The sequence below is a fragment of the Peromyscus eremicus genome, unplaced genomic scaffold (genome assembly GCF_949786415.1).
Source record: "Peromyscus eremicus unplaced genomic scaffold, PerEre_H2_v1 PerEre#2#unplaced_70, whole genome shotgun sequence".
NCBI lineage: Eukaryota > Metazoa > Chordata > Mammalia > Rodentia > Cricetidae > Peromyscus > Peromyscus eremicus.
In genome coordinates this window covers 949,948-968,096 of record NW_026734311.1, presented here as the reverse complement: position 1 = coordinate 968,096, position 18,149 = coordinate 949,948, and positions in this window count along the sequence as shown.

Genomic DNA, 18,149 nt, shown 5'->3' with positions numbered 1-18,149 from the left:
TCCTCAGCTATTGGTTCATAGTTCATGTGTTTCCATTAGTTTGGCTATTTGTCCTTGTGCTTTTTCCAGTCTTGGTCTCAATAATTCTTGCTCATATAATCCCTCCTCTTTCTCGCCAATTGGACTCCTGGAGCTCCACCTGCAGCCTGGCTGTAGATCCTTACATCCACTTCCCTCAGTCATTGGATGAGATTTCTAGCGCAACAGTTAGAGTGTTTGGCCATCCTATACCAGAGTAGGTCAGTTCAGGCTTTCTCTTGACCATTGCCAGTTATCTATAGTGGAGGTATCTTTGTGGATTACTGGGGACCTCTCTAGTATTTTGCTTCTTCCTATTCTCATGTGGTCTTCATTTATCTTGGTCTTTTATTCCTTGTTCTCCCTCTCTGTTCTTGATCCAGCTGGGATCTCCTGCTCCCCTAAGCTCTCTTTCCTTCAACCCTTGCCTTCAATAACCCCACTCACGTCCAGGTTGTTCATATAGATCTCATCCATTTCTCTGTCATTGGGCAATCTCTGTGTCTTTCTTAGGGTCCTGTTTTCTAGGTAGCCTCCCTGGAGTTGGGAGTAGCAGTCTAGTCTTCCTTTGTTTTACATCTAGTATCCTCCTATGGGTGAGTACATACCATGTTTGTGTTTCTGAGTCTGGGTTACTTCACTCATGATGATTTTCTCTAGATCCATCCATTTGCCTGCAAACCTCATGACATCATTGTTTTCTTCTGCTGAATAGTACTCCATTGTGTATATATACCACATTTTATTTATCCCTTTTTCCGTTGAAGGGCATCTAGGTTGTTTCCAGGTTCTGGCTATTACAAACAACGCTGATATGAACATAGCTGAGCAAGTGCCCTTGTGGTATGATTGAGCATTCCTTGGATTTATGTAGAAACAAAAGCAGAACCTCTTTTCCAAAGTAACATATCATTATATCCAAATTTTGAAGTCAAGGTACCTTTAAAATTTACATTTTGGCATAACTGAACAGCTTTTACAATTGAATGTTTTTTTCAGTTACAAATATCAAAGACAACATAATCTAGATTCTCTGTGTGATAGCCATCTTTACGTGGCTTATTACTTTTATTGTTTTTTTAAAGAGTTTACTTTTAAAAACTATTTGTTTATATAACAGTATATATTCCTTTTTATCTCTTTTTGAAGCCTATGGCACTGTGGCTATTGGCTCTGCCCACTTTAGCTTCCCAACATGGCGGTTCTGCCAGCTCTGGGAGCCATCAAGTGTCGGAAATAGAGGGTCTACACTTTTATCAAAGCAGTGTGTAGCCCAGAAAGCTCTCTCTCTCTTTTTTTTTAAATACTAGTAAAGACTAAATCTACCACACAGCGTAATGTGCCACTGGCACACGTCTCATTCCAACTATACTGCAGGTGAAGTGCACATGCCAGGAACCTGCCAATAGTTCAAACCCGCGTTTTGCAGCGTCTAGCTGCCCATGTGAGACATGAAGCAGGAACCTGGTTTTGGCTCTGTTTAGAATTAGTTATTAAATATTGTTAGGTTTAAGGTGGAAACTCGAGCCATTGGGTGCCATTTGTAGCTGGAGAATTTTTCTCCAGCTCCCACCACCAAGTCCCGCCAGTCCCAGAGCCCACTTATAAAATAAACACACAGACTCTTACATTATTTAAACTGCTTAGCCATTAGCTCAGGCTTATCATTGTCTAGCTCTCACTCTTATATTCAGCCCATTTCTATTAATCTTTACTTTGCCACATGGCTTGTGGCTTACCGGTACTTTACATCTTTCTTGTCTTGGCAGTGGCTCCAGCTGGTCTCTCTTTTCTTCCTCCTTCCTCCATTCTCCTGTCTCCTTGTCCCACCTATACTTCCTGCCTGGTCACTGGCCAATCAGTGCTTTATTTATATAGAGCGATATCCACAGCATAAAGGAGATATAATAAACTGATAGTAATTATTTTATAACTTGAGATAATTCTGACTTTTAAGTGTCTTACATTCCAATTAGAAGAAATAGCCTGACAGAATAGTCTATATAAGTGAAAGAGAGCTGTTTTTGGAGGTTATTGCTCTTTTGATGGTCCTCCATCCAGCTCCTAAGTAAATCATACCTCTAGGCTTATTCTTACTTATGAGTACTCATAAGTTTGGCTTAATTTCCAGCCAGCTTTTCTTAAATTAACCCTTTTATCTTTTGCCTTTGGCTTTTCTTATTCTCTAATTCTGTAATTCTTACTCTTACTCTGTGGCTTGCTGTGTAGCTGGGTTGCTCGCTCCTGGAGCCCCCCTCCTCCTCCTTCTCTGACTCCTTGATTTTAGAGCTTTCTACCCAGTTTTCTCCTATATATACTCTGAGCCTGCAAGTCCCACCTATCCTTTCTCCTTTCTTGCTATTGGCTAGTTCTTTATTAAATCATCAGTTGTTTTACACAAGCACAGTAACATAGCTTCACAGAGTTAAACAAATTCAACATGAAAAAAGCAGTAACCTTAAAATAATATTCTATCACATAGAGTTACTTGGTACCTACAACAAATGAACTTCAGTGCCAAAGTAATAGGCAGAAAATGACGTGTGGAAACAAACAGGTATAACCATACTGATAGTCCACAATTTACCCTTTAAAGTTAAATTAGTGAATGAGAAAATGAAGGTCACTACATATTGATAAAGTGAGAAATTCAACAAGAGTCCATAAACACATGTTCTTGTGACATTGATGTTCCCAATTTTATAAAGCACTCACTACAAAATATGAGATAACAGATAGAATTCATCATTATTTGGGGTGATTTTAATACATGATTATATCAGTTATCAAAACAAAAGGAAAGCAATGAACAACTGATATACAAATAAATGGACTGATTTAACATTTACAGAACTTTCCATGGAACAGTAGCAGAATTCATTTTTATCAGCAGCCTGAGCAGTTACTTTTCAAAATGGTTTTATGCAAAGCAAATCTTCTCAAAAACAAGGTAATTGAAATAATTTTTATTTTTATAAGATCACAGTATAAAAAATACAAAAAAGAACAAAAATGAACTATAGAAAATATATAAACACATGGAGGCTAGAAAACAAAATACTGAACAATCAGTGAGATGCTAAAGAAATTGGGAGTGGATTCCAAAGTTCTTAGACACAAATGGTGGTAGGAATAGATCATAACATTCTTGAAATGTATGAAAATAACAGAGCATTGGAATCTACAAAAAATAAAGTGTTGCAAGAGGGAAGTCTAAGTCTATTTGATATAAAGGTATACATTTAAAAATTAGGGACTTGTAGATGGTTCAGCAAGTAAAGGTACATTCCAACAAGTCTGAATTCAATTCCTGGGAAACATGGTAGAATAAAGGCATTGAACACTATTAAACTATTCCCATCCACCATCTACATGTGAGTTATAGTGTGTGCACAACTGAGTGAATGCTATGTTTGTGAGTTTATTCACAAATAACTATGTGTTGAAAACATAAAAATGAAATATCATTAGTCAGAAAGAAACAACAATGATCAGAACTCAAGTCAATGAGTTCTGAATCTCAACCCATACAGCACAAGAGAATACTCAGCCAATACTAATAAAATCAAACCTGACAAATCATACAAAAGAACCAGTAAAACACTTAGTTCTGTAAAAGGATCGCAGTATACAACACACTCCTCTAATAAGAATGACACCACTTCAAGTTAAAAGACCACACAAATTGAAGGATGAATGGAACCTCACAATTAGCTGGGTCAGGGCCCAGAAGCTTCAGAAACAAAAGTCACTGAAGCTGGGTCAGGGGGCAGAGCTCAAGACCTCTCAGCATGGCAGAGCTACATATTGACATGGAGAGTAAAACAGTCCCTCAGTGGTAATATGGGCATCACGTTCAAAAGTGACAATACATTCAGTCTTCCGTAGTGTTATTGACACTGTGGTTCCAACATTTTGGAGAGCATCAGATAGGGAATTTGGTCAACAACGATGGGAGAGGACAAAAGAAAAGAGAACAGAACACACAGTAAACACTGCTGCCTTTCTCCCACTGAGGTCTCTATAAGTGTGAACCAACAGCTTGTCAAAGTGAAGAGACCACCTTGGCATGCAGAGCATGGGAGGAAGAAGGCCACATGCCACCCAACAAGGTGACAAAAAGAATGACTCACTTGACCTATGCAGGGGGCCCTCCTACTTGCAAGCTGCTATCCCCACTGTGATCATACATAAACCCTGGAAAGCAAATGTGCAAAAAGCAAATGGTACTGGACTTTGAACTTATTCCCTCAAGGATGTTCATAGCACCTCTCTCCTCATAATGACATGAAGATATGTGATGTGTGACTGATCCATCTGTATCATTGGACTTCAGCTTCAGGAAGAGAAGCAGGGATTGATTGCCAAATGATTCTCACTAAACACTCACTTCCCAGAACTCCTGGTGCATATCCACCCTGGTAGAGGCAGATACTCTCTTGGACTCCTCTTTCTCAAATAAATACCTTTCTCAAAAGAATTTTGGGTGTGATGATCTTCATTCACTGGCACAGAGAAGATCCTTGTTGAGATGTCCCCCAGTGGACAGAGCAAGAGGGAGCTGAAAGAGCAGAGCTAGGAGGAGCTGAACAGAAGATCTTTGCTGAGACGTCCCTCAGTGGACAGAGCCATAAAGAGCTAAAAAGTTTTTTCCCTTTTTGCAGAGTGAAGCAAAAGAAAGCCACAGCATAGGCAAGAGAAGCAGAGCTCTGCTAGGAAGCCCCCTTATGAGGGGACTGAGCAGAGCTCAGCTGTAGCAGCTCTCCAGGGGAAGAGCAGGATTTTTGTATCCTGCAGGGAGATCATCCCCCATCAGTTCCAGGCCTGGATTTTCCAACAAGTCAGAAAATTGTCCCATCCAGTGTTGGGCTGCTTCTTTGCAGTTCCAGCTGTCAGAGCTGTGCACAACAGCTCCATGTCTCTGGGACACCTTCAGGGCAGAGCTCTTGTGAGCAGCTTGAGGTGTCCAGGATACCTCACCCTCCAGTGCTAATTGTCCGTTGCAGTTTCAGCCATCAGAGCTGTGCTAAACAACTTCAGGTGTCCAGGGAACCTTCAGGGCAGAGTTGCTGTTCTGAGCAGCTCAAGGTGTGTGGGATGCCTCATCTTCCAGGGCTAAACTGTCTCCTTGCAGTTCCAGCCATCAGAGTTGTCCTAAGCAAATCAAGGTGTTGCCTGACTCCCCAGGTAGTCAGGACACCTTTCCCCAGAGTTGTTACAACAAATTTACTTATATTGTTGATACCCAAACCCGGGACCAACCCACAGATTTGAAAACAATTTACTTACACCTATGCTGACCCTGTGTCACTAGCGGCAGGCTGTGTAGATGATGGGAGGTGGAGTTGCATGAGCTCTCTCAGGAGGCTTGCTGAAATAGCTGTCTAAGAATTTCCCTGGTGTCTACTCCACAGGTGTGTACCCTCCAGAGTCTGTGAGGATGTTTCTCCTGTCTTCAAAAACAAATTGTCTATGATGGGACCTGTCACAATGGAGACCAAAATAATATCATGAACAGTTTTGAGGATGGGACTCAACATCATGACAGATTTATAAACACCTGCATGGAAATATCTATGTGTCACTAAAGTAAGTACACTGGTGGAACTATAATACTCAAATTGGTACTCCCAATTTTCACCAAGGTATCACCTGGGAACTGTGAGATAGGGAACTGCTCATGCCCAACTATAGATCCCTGACTGCAGGGAATAGAGGGAGATACATGCACAAACACATAGAAAAATACACAACATAAACACATGTATGTGAGAGACAGAGAGACAGAGAAAAAGATACTTAGAGAGACAGAGAAAGAGAGACTGAGTGAGAGTGGGAGAACTCTATCAATTGGATGCTGAAGAAATGAATGCAGGTGTGTCCTCTCAGAGGGGAACAAAAGGAGCAGGGATCAGTCTGAGTCCCTGGATGGACACATTTAGATGTGTGACCAGGCCTCTCCAACTGCTGCTTGGAGAATCAAATATACAAGGCCTTTTAAAGTAAGTAACAAAAATCTAACTCAAACTCACAGCAACTAACATCTCACACTAGACAGCACTTGATAGATTCTCTTCAAAGTCATGCTGGGAACTCACATACTACTGCCTCAGTCCATGAGTACTATGACTCATGCCACAGGCTCTGTTTTTGTTTCTTTTTAGAGGAAGGAGAATAGTCTTTGTCCTCATGTCATTCCTGTCCACATTTGAGGTTCTGCCTTTGGGAGGAGTTCAGAGACATGATTTTGGCATACCCTGAAGGCATACCCTGAAGATGCAGCCTACCAGAAACACAGACCTTATATAAAATGAAGAAATGATGACAGAGTGGACCTGAGATTAAAACCACAGGGTTTGAAAGAATGAATACCTATTCTTCATGCTTTCTTCTGTGATAAAGACCAGGCGATCTCACTGTTAACTTTCTTTCAATGGTCGTTTCCTGTAGCTGAGTGGTCAGTCTGCACCTTCTGCTTCACCTGCATCTTGGTGAGGAAGGTTTGGTAGGATGGTGGCTCTCTGGTGCTCCTTGTGGGTAGATGAACATAAATGAACTTGCAGTATCACAAGGCAAAGATAATGGACAGACCACCCTGAGTCCTAATTAAATGTTTGAGAAAGCTTGTTTACCAGTGACTTGGTGACACCGCAAATTATTTTGTCCTGTGCTTCAGATGCCCCCTCTGGGGAACTCAGCTGTCTCCTCTATTTAAAGGGAAGTGGTTATCCCAGCTGTCTGGTTTTCTCTGCCCTCATAGCAATGCTCCAAGTAACCAAGAAGATAGCCTCTTCAGGCTCATTCACAGCTGCAGACTCAGAATTCAACTTGGCTACAGAGTCCACAAGCCTGTGGGTGTATAAGTCAGAAAAAATTGCAATAGTTCATAATCACCCCAGTCATTTAGAGGTTCCCCAAATATCTTGACAGGTCAGTCTAACCATATAACTATTGATGGAAAAGACATATAAGGACAGAACATGGTCACCAGACTCAACATGTCTCCTCACTGACAAGTGAGGAACACAGAGCAGCTGGGAAGTAACTAAAGTTAGCCACTGTGGTTGAAGTAGAGTGATGTCCTGCCTTGAAATGGGCACATCTCATTAATCCCTCCCGCTTTAATGTCGGTCTCATGTTCACACATCAATGCCTATCTACCAAAAGGAATTAAAGCCAAGAGTTCCCAGCATAAATCATTGGCCTTACCAGTTCCTGACTTCTGAGCCAGAAAAATTAATATCCTGGAATCCTTGAATTTTAAGAGGCATGACAAGCAGGGAAGTTCTGTTGTTTCCCAGAGACTCCAGCTTTCTGTTCCCCATTACTGGAAGATTCAGCACAAGTCCACTTCCTCCAGGAAGATTCCCTTTTCTTGCACAGAACTCATTACATGATTCTCTTGACCATTTCTTTCTTGACATTTTACATTGAGGCTAAAGGTCAGCTTTCTTCAGTCACTCTCTGGTTTCTCTAACCTCTCCATTCTCTTTCTGAATTAGACTCTTCAGTATGCCATCATGTTCATCAGTAAATGGTGAAGGCACTGAATAAACTTCCCAAGGACAGTGTGTGTTGCCACAACATAGTGACATCACAGAGGATGCCAGGGCTCTCCAGGATACATTAGAATGTCTAGGGAAGAGCTGCAGATGTTATGGGAACTGATATTGCTAAGAGCTTTCCTTATACTAGCTGTCAAGTTGTCCTTTGCAGGAGCCTCTCCTGGGATACAAGGGAAGAACTTCAGCATCCCCTTCATCCAAAGCCAGAGATCTCTCCCTGATTGATTGAACATCCTTCAGTTCTTTCCCTGTGTAGAACTGAATCTTTATCTCCTACTGAAATTTTATGTACACAAGGTAATAATATCATAGAAATTTATATATGTTAAAGTTCATCATAAGTACCTGCAACTGAGGTGACTGGCCACACTAGTGGAAACCCATGAACTGTGGACTGGTGTCTGTGGAGCCCCCATGAGACTGGACTAGGTCCTCTGGATACAGAAGATGGTTGTTTGGCTCGAACTGTTTGAGAGGCACCCAGACAGGGGATAGGGATTTATCCGTGGTCAATGGGCAGGCTTCTAGAACCCAGTGCCTGTGGTGTGACACCTTGAACAGCCTTGGTTTAGTGTGATATGGTCATGGAGCCCAGTGAGACTAAAATCTGTGTCATCAGCATGTGTGTAGTGGGTGTTGTACTCTCTGTTCAGTAGCTCAAAATGGTCTGCTATTACTGGGTAGTAAAGATGGCCAGATAGCTGGTGTCTTCCACATAGAACATGAGTTTCCCTTAGAGCAAAGGATATTCAGGAAAATCCTTTCAAGCCCCTTCATAGTTAGCAACATAGACACTCGGGTTCCACTGGACACTCTAGATCAATGGTTATTTTTTTTCCAATTTTCTGACCCTTTAAATCTTTAAATAGCATGAACAGTAGTTCCTCGTGTTGTGGTGAACCCTAAACATAACTGTTTCGTTGTTTCTTAACTTTAATTTTGCTACTGTTTTTTTTAAAGTTTTATTTATTTATTATATATACAGTATTCTGTATGCACATATCCCTGCAGGCCAGAAGAGGGCACCGGATATCATTACAGATGGTTGTAAGCCACCATGTGGTTGCGGGAATTGAACTCAGGATCTTTCGAACAGCAAGCAGTGAAAGACATTTAAGGAATTGCTCAACCTCCCTAATCAGCAGGGAAATGCAAGTCAAAACGACTGTGAGATACCACCTTACACCCATCAGAATGGCTAAGATCAAAAACACTGAAGAGGACGTGGAGCAAGGGAAACACTCCTACATTGTTGGGGGAAATGCAAGCTTGTACTTTTCCACTTTGGAAATGAATATGGTGATTTCTTAGAAAACTGGGAATCAATCTCCCCCAAACACAGCTATATCACTCTTGGGCATATACCCAAGGAATGATCAATCATACCACAAGGGCACATGCTCAGATATGTTCATAGCAGTATTATTTGTAGTAGCCAGAATCTGGAAACAACCTAGATGCCCTTCAACTGAAGAATGGATAAATAAAATGTGGTACATAGACACAATGGAGTACTACTCAGCAGAGAAAAACAATGACATCATGAGGTTTGTAGGCAAATGGATGAATCTAGAAAAAATCATCCTGAGTGAGGTAACCCATACTCAGAAAGACAAACATGGTATGTACTCACTCATAGAAGGATAATAGATGTAAAACGAAGGATGACTAGAGTGCTACTCACAACTCCAGGGAGGCTACCTAGAAAACAGGACCCTAAGAAGGACACAGGGATCGCCCAACAACAGAGAAATGAATGAGGTCTACATGAGCAAACTGAACGTGAGGGGAGTTAATGAAGTACAAGTGTCAGGAGAAAGAAAGCTTAGGGGAGCAAAGGTCCCAGCAGGATCAGGAACTGAGAGGGAGAACAAGGAAAAAAAGACCAAGATAAATAAAGACCCCATGGGAATAGGAAGAAGAAAAGTGCTAGAGAAGTCCCCAGAAATCAACAGATACCTCAACAATAGACTACTGGCAATGGTCAAGAGAAAGCCCGAACTGACCTTCTCTGGTGATCAGATGGCTAAACACCCTAACTGTTGTGCTAGAACTCTCCTCCAATGACTGATGGAAGTGGATGCAGAGATTCACGGCCAGGCCCCAGGTGGAGCTCCAGGAGTCCAATCAGTGCGAGAGAAAAGGGATTGTATGAGCAAGAGATATTGAGACCATCATTGGAAAAAGCACAGGGACAAATAGCCAAACTAGTGGAAACACATGAACTATGAACCAATAGCTGAGGAGCCCCCAACTGAATGAGGCCCTCTGGATAAGTGAGTTTAGGAGGCCACCAGGCAGTGGGACCAGAACCTGTCCTTAGTGCATGAGCTGGTTTTTTTGGAGCCCAGAGCCTATGCTTGGACTCTTTGCTCAGCCTGGGTGAAAGGAGGAGGGGACTGGACCTGCCTCCACTGAATCTACCAGGCTGAGCTGAATCCCCAGGGGAGTCCTTTCACTGGAGCAGATGGGAATGGCGGGTGGATTGGGGGGAGAGCGAGGGGGGGACCCGTAGAAGGGAGGACAGGGGAATACATGGCTGCTACGTAAAATTAAATTAATTATAAAATTAAAGAAAATGAAGTACTTCTGCCATCAAAGTGCTAAAAGAAACAAAATCTGTTTTTGCAAGCTTTGCTGACTCTGATGTCTGCCCCCAGCATGTAACAGGATCCTCTTAAATTCTGATGCTTTTCCAGTGGAAAAACTTTTACAACTCCCAAACATATTCTGTTACAGTAGTTTATTTAAAAAGAATTTCCCCCATTTAAATTGGGGTGGTTCACTTACACTCAAGCAAACAAATGTTCCAAATAAGAATAGCAAGACAGAGAAGAAATTATTAATAGCTGGACTCAATACATACTACATGAGTTATAGTAAGTCACCAACATCGTTTATGTGCTTTTATTAAAATACAACAATGGGCACAGGTGTCATTTTTTTGTTGTTAGATTAGCCAGATAAGGATGAGAATTCTGAGATTGGAACAGGCAAACACAACTCTATATTTAGGATCAAACATGTTGATTTCTACCTTCCCTCTCCATCTTCTTTACTTTTAGCATCTGAAAGTGGCTAATCAATAAAGAATAGCTAGCTGGTGAGTCTTTCCAAATGGCAAAGGACAGGAGCCACGCACAATATTTGGTAATGGTCATGAAGAGAATTGTTAATTTTTTTCAACCAAGTGAAGTGATTCTCTGTTCTAAAGCATAATTTTCAGCATTTTTGTAAGTTTAATATCTGATTCTTTTGTTCCCAGAAAGAGATGTTCTCCAGAAATACATGTGCAGCTTGGGTCATATAAATGCTAACTTGTAACCCCACACACAAAAAGAAACATGAAAAAAAACAAAGTCCCACTTATGAAGGAAGTGATTTTGTAAGTCATGCCTTGTGACAGCCCCCATCTCCATGGTGTATCCCAACCCATCTTTCTCTAGGTAAAAGAAACTGGCAAGCAGAGAAGCTAAACTGCCAAAGACATAACCAAGAATTTCCTGGGTGTGTCTGCTGTCCTGCCCTTGTTTTGCACTCTGTTCCTCAGACCTGCATTCTAAACCTGTACCTGTGGCTATTTCAGACCTTATTCTCCTTGGATAACCTTTCATGTAGCTCAAAAGGGCCTGTTTCATGTCCTAGGAGGAGAAGGAAAAACATCAAAGTGACTTTTCACATCTGATAAGGTCTATTTACTTTCAAAGGAGAAAATTTGTCAAAGATCCGTTTACAGAAACCTTGTTGAAGAGGCACAGAAGTTAGAGTGATACCGACAAGTTTTCACAGGGATCTATGTACATCAGCCCTGGAGTTAATCTCCAACATAAGGTAACTAGTGGACACATTGCCAATCATTATTTATACCCCCACATACCTGGAATTTATGGTGCTACATTGCTCTCAGCTTTAAAGAGCCTCTTTTGACCTTCCAGGAAGGACATAGCAAAGATTGAAATTCATTGTCAAGGCAGTGAATTCAGACCCAGTTCCCCATATCTGAAAATTCCAATAGTCAGGAAACTCAAGGAAAAATACATTCATTGAAGTGAAGCTTGTATATAACACATTAGAAGAATTTAGCATGGTACTTGTTATGGCAAGACAATTTCAAGGGACACTTATTGACAGGGTGAAGTGGTTTGTGAGTCTTTGGGTGTCTCTGGGTCTTTGTAAAACTGTGACAGGGAAACACAAGTTGGGTTCAGGAGGAAGTAGGATCTCTTCTTCTGAGACAGATAAGGTGTTGTTGAGCATTTCATGAAACACACATCTCACTGACTTGTGAAAACCCCACTGTCATAGAGTGCTTTCTTAACATCTTTATTACACTGAGTTATCAGGTACAGCAACTTAGAATGGGAAGAATTGATCATAGCCCACAATTCCAGGTAATAGTTCCATTTTTGGAAAATCAGGATAGCATCTCAGCTAATCATATCACATCCACAGCCAAGAGCTGAGATAAACAAATGTACCCATGCTGCCTGTTTGCTTATGCTAATGCTCTAGCTTCTTCATATGTACACAGTAGAGGATGCAGACAATGAAATGATTCTGCCCATTTTAGGGAGTCTTATCTCAATTAACAATTAATAAAATCCCACAGAGACAAGTTCAAAGAAAAATCTGATCTATATAATTCCTCATTGAGTGTCCCTCTTCTCAGGTGATTAGTTTGATTCAGTCTGATAATCAAAACTAAGAATCACACTGTCCTACCATCACTGCCAGGATTTGAGGAGATTTCTGCCTGCATTCAGAGCTGTGGTCCTCAACCTGTGTGGGTCACCACCCCATTGGGGGTCGAATATCAGATATACTGCACATAAAATATTTGGATTACAATTCATAACAGTAGCAAAATTAGGGCTGGAGAGATGGCTCAGAAGTTAAAAGCACTGCTTGAACTTCCAAAGATCCTGAGTTCAATTCCCAGCCACCACATGGTGGCTCACAACTATCTGTAATGAGATCTGGTGCCCTCTTCTGGCCTCAGGGATATGTGCATACAGAATACTGTATACATAATAAATAAATAAAACTTTAAAAGTAAACAGTAGCAAAATTAAAGTTAAAAAACATCAAAACAGTTATGTTTAGAGCTCACCACAACGCGAGGAACTACTGTTCGTGCTACTTAAAGATTTAAAGGGTCAGAGAATTGGAAAAAAAAATAACCATTGATCTAGAGTGTCCAGTGGAACCCGAGTGTCTATGTTGCTAACTATGAAGGGGCTTGCAAAGGATTTTCCTGAATATCCTTTGCTCTAAGGGAAACTCATGTTCTGTGTGGAAGACTCCAGCTATCTGGCCATCTTTACTACCCAGTAATAGCAGACCACTTTGAGCTACTGAACAGAGAGTACAACACCCACTACACACATGCTGATGACACAGATTTTAGTCACACTGGGCTCCATGACCATATCACGCTCCTATGAGTGCTTGTTCCTAGACTGTATCAGCCTCTTCCTCTTGCATAACTCTGCCTAGCTGTTTCCTGTAGACTCTTTACAAGGAAGTTGTTTAACAAGTGTCCTTCTCAGTCAGCATTAAGTCTATAATGTCTTGTGGCTAAGGAGATAAGGAGATGTAGGTACTTTTTTTTATTTTACATCTTTTTTTTGTATTGTTTTTTTTTCATTTTTCATTATTAAGAAAATTTCTCCTTACCCCACATACTGTCCACAGAGCCTCCTTCCTCCCACTACCCACCCCCATCCCTCTCTCCCAAGACATTGCACATCCCCACATCCCCCAAATCGAGGTCTCCCATGGTCAGTCAACAGAGTCTAGAACACTGAGCCTAGGCAGATTCAACACCCTCCACACTAAACCAAGGCTGTTCAAGGTGTCACACCACAGGCACTGGGTTCCAGAAGCCTACCCATTGACCACGGATAGATCCCTATCCCCTGTCTGGGTGCCTCCCAAACAGTTCGAACCAAACAACCATCTTCTGTATCAAGAAGACCTAGTCCAGTCTCATGGGGGCTCCACAGCCACCAGTCCACAGTTCATGGGTTTCCACTAGTGTGGCCAGTCACCTCAGTTGCAGGTACTTATGATGAACTTTAGCATATATAAATTTCTATGATATTATTACCTTGTGTACATAAAATTTCAGTAGGAGATAAAGATTCAGTTCTACACAGGGAAAGAACTGAAGGATGTTCAATCAATCAGGGAGAGATCTCTGGCTTTGGATGAAGGGGATGCTGAAGTTCTTCTCTTGTATCCCAGGAGGGGCTGCTGCAAAGGACAACTTGACATCTAGTGTAAGGAAAGCTCTTAGCAATATCAGTTCCCATGACATCTGCAGCTCTTCCCCAGACATTCTATTGTATCCTGGAGAACCCTGGCATCCTCTGTGATGTCACTATGTTGTGGCAACACCCACTGTCCTTGGGAAGTTTATTCAGTGCCTTCACAATTTACTGATGAACATGATGGCATACTGAAGAGTCTAATTCAGAAAGAGAATGGAGAGGTTAGAGAAACCAGAGAGTGACTGAAGAAAGCTGACCTTCAGCCTCAATGTAAAACGTCAAGAAAGAAATGATCAAGAGAATCATGTAATGAGTTCTGTGCAAGAAAAGGGAATCTTCCTGGAGGAAGTGAGCTTGTGCTGAATCTTCCAGTAATGGGGAACAGAAAGCTGGAGTATCTGGGAACCAACAGAACATCCCTGCTTGTCATGCCTCTTAAAATTCAAGGATTCCAAGATATTAATTGTTCTGGCTCAGAAGTCAGGAACTGGTAAGGCCAATGCTTTATGCTGGGAACTCTTGGCTTTAATTCCTTTTGGTAGATAGGCATTGATGTGTGAACATGAGACCGACATTAAAGCGGGAGGGATTAATGAGATGAGCCCATTTCAAGGCAGGACATCACTCTTCTTTAACCACAGTGGCTAACTTTAGTTACTTCCCAGCTGCTCTGTGTTCCTCAGTTGTCAGTGAAGAGACTTGTTGAGTCTGGTGACCATGTTCTTCCCTTTTATGTCTTCTCCATCAATAGTTATATGGTTAGAGTGACCTGTCAAGATATTTGGGGAACCTCTAAATGACTGGGGTGATTGTGAACGATGGCAATTTTTTCCTGACTTGTAAACCCACAGGCTGTGGACTCTGCAGCCAAGTTGAATTCTGAGTCTGCAGCTGTGAATGAGCCTGAAAAGGCTATCTCCTTGGTTACTTGGAGCATGTGCTATGAGGGCAGAGAAAACTAGACAGCTGGGATAACCACTTGCCTTCAAATAGAGGAGACAGCTGAGTTCCCCAGAGGGGGCATCTGAAGCACAGGACAAAATAATTTGCGGTGTCACAGAGTCACTGGTAAACAAGCTTTCTCAAACATTTGATTAGGACACAGGGTGGTCTGTCCATTATCTTTTCCTAGTGATACTGCAAGTTCTTCAGGGTATGCCTTCAGGGTATGCCAAAATCATGTCTCTGAACTCCTCCCAAAGGCAGAACCTCAAATGTGGACAGGAATGATATGAGGACAAAGACTATTCTGCTTCCTCTAAAAAAGAAACAAAAACAGAGCCTGTGACATGAGTCATAGTACTCATGGACTGAGGCATTAGTATGAATTCCCAGCATGACTTTGAAGAGAATCTATCAAGTGCTGTCTAGTGTGAGATGTTAGCTGCTGTGAGTTTGAGTTAATTTTTGTTACTTACTTTAAAAGTCCTTGTACGTTTGATTCTCCAAGCAGCAGTTGGAGAGGCCTGGTCACACTTCTAAATGTGTCCATACCCGGACTGAAACTGATCCCTGCTCCTTTTGTTCCCCTCTGAGAGGACACACCTGCATGCATTTGTTCAGCATTCAATTGATAGAGTTCTCCGACTCTCACTCTGTCTCTCTAAGTATCTTTCTGTCTCTTTGTCTCTCACATACATGTGTTTTTGTTGTGTATTTTTCGATGTGTTTGTGCATGTATTTCCCTATAGTCCCTGCAGTCAGGGATCTGTGGTTGGGCATGTGCAGTTCTCTATCTCACAGTTCCCAGGTGATACCTTGGTGAAAATTGGGAGTACCAATTTGAGTATTATAGTTCCACCAGTGTACTTTCTTTAGTGACACATAGATATTTCCATGCAGGTGTTTATAAATCTGTCATAATATTGCGTCCCATCCTCAAAACTGTTCATGATGTTATTTTGGTCTCCATTGTGACAGGTCCCATCATAGACAATTTGTTTTTGAAGACAGGAGAAACATCCTCACAGACTCTGGAGGGTACACACCTGTGGAGTAGACACCAGGGAAATTCTTAGACAGCTATTTCGGCAAGCCTCCTGAGAGAGCTCATGCACCTCCACCTCCCATCATCTAAACAGCCTGCCTCTACTGGTGTAGGGTAAGCATAGGTGTAAGTAATTTGTTTTTAAATCTGTGGGTTGGTCCCGGGTTTGATTGCCAACAATATAAGTAAATTTGTTGTAACAACTCTGGGGAAAGCTGTCCTGACTACCTGGGGAGTCAGGCAACACCTTGATCTGCTTAGGACAGCTCTGATGGCTGGAACTGCAAGGAGACAGTTTAGCCCTGGTGGACAAGGTATCCCACACACCTTGAGCTGCTCATAACAGCAGCTCTGCCCTGAAGGTGTCCTGGACACCTGAAGTTCTTTAGCACAGCTCTGATGGCTGAAACTGCAAGGGACAATTAGCCCTGGAGGGTGAGGTATCCTGGACACCTCAAGCTGCTCAGAACTGCAAAGAAGCAACCCAACCCTGGATGGGACAATTTTCTGACTTCTTGGGAAATTCAGGCCTGGAACTGATGGGGGATGATCTCCCTGCAGGATACAAAAATCCTGCTCTTTTCCTGGAGAGCTGCTACAGCTGAGCTTTGCTCAGTCCGCTCATAAGGGGGCTTCCTAGCAGAGCTCTGCTTCTCTTGCCTATGCTGTGGCTTTCTTTTGCTTCACTCTGGAAAAAGGGAAAAGCCCCTGCAGAAATGTAGCAATGTACTCTGGCTCTGGAGAAAAGTGTTACTTTTTAGCTCTTTATGGCTCTGTCCACTGAGGGACGTCTCAGCAAAGATCTTCTGTTCAGCTCCTCCTTGCTCTGCCCTTTCAGCTCCCTCTTGCTCTGTCCACTGGGGGACATCTCAACAAGGATCTTCTCTATGCCAGTGAATGAAGACCATCACACCCAAAATTCTTTTGAGAAAGATATTTATTTGTGAAGGAGGAATCCAGGAGAGTATCTGCCTCTACCAGGGTGGACAGAAAAGCCTTTTTTTTTAAAACTGACCAGGCAGGGCGGTTTATACTGGATGTTTTGGAGTTGCAGTCAACCTCGGGTTGACTTGGGGCCCACGGTTCTTCTGTTCTGCTCTGTGATTGGTTGATTTCACAAGTCAGTTGGGCAGGGGCAGAGATGGCTCTGATCTGACTGAGACAAACAATGTGTTTCTTTCTGCCCTGATCTGAGTCTTTCCTCCCTAGTTCTGGGCTCCAGGGTCAGGGTGGGTTTTTTTAGCCAACCCCTTGTCCCTACAATAGCAAGTTTAATAAATACCAGAAGTTCCCAGCACTTAGGAGACAAGATGTGGAATCCCGTGACATCCAGTAGTCTAGAACACACCCTGAATTCCTGTGATACTTGAGGACTATGTTCATGGAGTTCATTACCTCTAGGTCCAGGATCTACTACCAGGCAAATCCTTTCTATGAAAAGCTCAAGATGGGGCATGACCAGGTAATGTCACACACGCACATGTCTCATTCTCTTGAAGAATGAGAACACCAAGGCCTCAGAGAAATTAAATGGTCTGGCCAAGGAGTCAGTCTTCCATTATTAAGTACCTGCATTTCAGGGGACCACAACATTGTGCAATGGCCATCTCTGGCTTTCCTTGTTGCTGTACTGCAGAGTCTGAAGCTCTGGCTCCAGCCTTTCTGCCTCTTAGCAAGCTTCCTTAGCAAGTAGTGCTTTGTCTTATGCTTCTCATTCTCAGCATTGCCAATAGTGAAAGAGACTGTTAGCTACTCAAAACCCCATACTGTCATACTTAAAGGCCTCCAGAACTACTATTTTTAACCTTCCTAATTTCGTGAACATTGAAGTATAATTCCTCATGTTTTGACATTTCACCATAAAATTATTTTTCTTGCTATGTCATAACTGTAATCACTACTGTTATCAATCATAATGTAAATATCTGTTATGCAGAGTATCTGAGATGCCTTAACTTCGAAAGAGTAATTCCATCACCAAATGAGTCATGACACTTAGAAGTCCAGTTTGCAACACGAGATGGATATCATGTATGGTTTTGTGCAGGGGTCTATTGCCATAGGACTGCTACACTACTAGTGTCTCCTACCCTCACTCAGATGGGATTTGTCCTCTTCTTGCTGATGTTTTCCCATTTCCATGGTCAGAGAAGGGTAGATGGGGAATCTGTTTTCTTACTATAGGTTCTTGGATTTCTTTTGTTGTTGGAGTTTTCAGAAATAGTATGATTCTTTCTGGAATTCCCTTTTCTCTACCAATGGCCAAGAGGAAAATATCAGAGACCCCCAGACACAGAAAGAGCAGGT